The sequence below is a fragment of the Setaria viridis genome, chromosome 1, assembly GCF_005286985.2.
Source record: "Setaria viridis chromosome 1, Setaria_viridis_v4.0, whole genome shotgun sequence".
Taxonomy (NCBI): domain Eukaryota; kingdom Viridiplantae; phylum Streptophyta; class Magnoliopsida; order Poales; family Poaceae; genus Setaria; species Setaria viridis.
Genome location: NC_048263.2, coordinates 26,727,347 through 26,730,594, shown reverse-complemented (window position 1 = coordinate 26,730,594; position 3,248 = coordinate 26,727,347).

The following is a 3,248-nucleotide window of genomic DNA, read 5'->3' as shown; positions in this document are numbered from 1 at the left end:
CTGCACGGATTTCATGGGAAATGAAGTCATAGGCACGTAGGTTCAGAGCCAGGCCTACTACGCCAATAGCACTCATCCATAATTGGTGACGGGTACAAATAGCATAAAGAAATGTAACCAACATTTATTGGAAAAAGCAACACCAAATATTTGAGACCACCAGTGGTTAGCATTGACCATTGAATAAGTTTCTTCAGCTTGAGTTGGGTTAAAAGCGCGGACATGATCTGGCGGTGATACTCAGGACGGACCTGAAATTTTTATTCAACCCATTTTTGGAAGTCAGGGTCACGTCTGTCCATGTGCGCCTATCAGCCCCTCTCTCCCATGTCCTCTCCTACTTCCCTCTCTCTCTCTGACCCTCTATCCGACCCCTCCCTCCCTCTGTCTAGCCCGGATCTAGCCCCTGTGCTACCCCTCCCCTCTCCCCTCTGGTTGCCCCTCACTGGTAGTTGAGGAGCGGTGGCAGGACGAGGTGCGGGAGTAGGGCTCGGGGCAAGGCTGGCCTCGGAGCTACTCTACATCGGCAGTCTGTGACGCCTCGGCACACGGGAAGCAGCAACAGCATAGGGCGGCGCACAGGGGAGCGGCGGAGGACCAAATACGGCAGTGCACGTGGTAGTGGCGGCTGGTGGGGGCGAGGTGCGGGGTAGCGGTGGCGGCGGCAAGTTCTCTCTCCCCTACCCATATCTCTCCCTCCATTCGACCATGCCCGGATTTGCAGTGGCGGCGGCTGGTGGGGGCAAGGCACGGTGGCGCGCGAGGAGTGGCGACGGCGGGTGTTGACGAGGCTCGATGGTGGGCATGGCTAGGAGTGATGGCGGCAATGCTCAGTAGTTTTTTTTCCTTTTTTTTGTTTTTGAAAAATGGCGTCACTGCCAGGTGGGTGGTCGGCGGTGATACGTCTAGGCATCACGGCCGACCTAAGTCTGCCGGTGCCCAAAACTAGCAATGATTGCCATTTTGGGACCGGCGGTGATGGTCTCTCGTGTAGTAGTGACTAATCATGTGCTGGCTGCCTTGGATGATCAACTTGAGCACTTTGTTAGCTAGGATATCTTCTCAATGTGTATATGATTTCTTTAGACTCAAGAACCTTGAAATGGCTAGGTGGAGGTATATTTATAGGCCCAACACCTCAAACTAGCCGTTGCTCCAACGATTCACTGAGTTTTTATACACTGGATGATCCTCGATATCCTTTGGTGCTTCTATTGTGCTTGGTCAACTGAAGGTGCCAGATATTGTGCTTCATTTCTTTCCTCTATTGTGCTTCTTTTTTTTAACCAAACAGGAGGGGCAAGCCCTACTGATTAATAATATTAAAGGAAACAAAAAATGGATAAGTTACAAATCAACATGGCAGAAGCCAAAAGAAAAAAAGAGAGGACAAAGGAAAAGATTACAAGGCATTTAGCTAGGATTCCATGGAGGGTACCACATTGGTTTAACACGATGAAGAACTAAGGAAAATTTAACAATGGATTTCCTTTTGAAAGATTCAATCGTTGGATCAATGTTATATTGAAGAACCAATCATTCCTTGTCTTCCAAATGGTCCAAGTCATGAGATTATGAGAATGATTATTTCCATGAAGAAAAGGCACTTTGAGGTGCTGTCTAATGATTTGTAGGAGCGGTCTTGTAGATGGGAATATGACTCCAATGGATGCCCAACAAGCTCTAGCAAAGTTTCATCTTAGAAAGATATGGGTAGTAGTTTCAAGCCTTTGTAAATGCAAAGGTTACATGTATTCTTCCTTGTGAGCAGGTCTGTAGTATTTACTCGGTCCTTGAGTAGTAAGAGTCAGAAGAAGACCTTGTGCTTCATTTGGCATTTGAAACGTCTATTGTGCTTCTTTGCCAGTGATGTGTAGTAGCAAGGTCAAGTTCTTGTGCACAAATGTCGTTTGCCTACATGATGAGTACCAAGAGTTCACGCATCATTTTTTTATTTATGCTATCATAAGTTATGATTCCCTTGGTCAATTTTAACCTTTCATCTGTACCCGTATGTACAAGTCCATGGTTTGCTATGTCGTATTTCACGACTGTAGACCCGAAGTTTATTCAAGATGGCTCAAATGCCACTAACAGGTTAATGGTTACATGCACTTGGCGAACATTTTACACTTGGCAACTTTACTGTTTCCCATAGTGATGGGTGCTTGCTGCAAGAAGTATCTCAATGAAGCAGCTATCATCAATGCATTCAACACAATTGTTCTCAGTAATTCCATATCAAGAAGTGCTCAACTCGTACCGAGAGAAGATTCTACCACAGAAGGTGGTACACCAATGATTTATTGGAAAAAAGTCTCAAAATCATCATATTTTGCTACCTTTTCTATGAATAGCAAATCCTTTTCTAGTGCTACTATTAGTCAAGCATAGCATAATTAGTGAGAGATTATCGTAGTGATGCAAGTAATGTAGTGTATGTAATTAACTAAATTCAGCTATATGTAAACAACTATCTGGTGTTGCTATCCAACATGAAAGTGACATCTGTAACAATGAATTAACGAGCCCTCCAAGATTGAAGAAAGTTTCATTTTATCTTTGGATTTTCAATTGGGCACAAGGGAGACAACCTGAGGATGATGCTTGTCCACCGAGATGAGGGCAGCGGTCACCAGGATGGTGATGGCCTAGGCAATGTGCACATGTTTTATAGCACATGACATTACTATCAATGCCAGCCTAGGAAAACCGGTAGTGATGCCATTTTCATAGCCAATTCATGGTACGAACTAAAAGTAATAATGGAGTTAGGCTTCAATCCTAGTTTTTTTTTATAAAATCCATGAGTGATATCTCATTTACCTGTGTTTTTGCAAAATATGCCTTCCCATGTATCTGTAAATATTTGAAGGTACACAACAACGGGTCATGAAATCTAAGGTGAACTTGATGGAGATCGATGTTTTGAAAAAAGTGTCGCACATGCCGCAAAACTGACGACAATATTTGCGCCTTGCATCCAGAAGGAAATATAGTTTCCGTTGTTCAGGAATGGAACCTAAAACTGTTATCATATGACATGGACCATAGGTATAGTGTGTATCATTGGACTATGGAATAAATTTTTTCGACAAGCCTAAGCTATAGAGTCATTATGTGCTTGACAGCTTGAGATAGCAAAGCTTTTTGAATCCATAAGCTGATATCCAGTTCAACCTCCTACCCATCAAAGTCGTTGAGCTTGAACTCATAATTCTAGTGCGGAGCCTCACGGACAGGGAGGA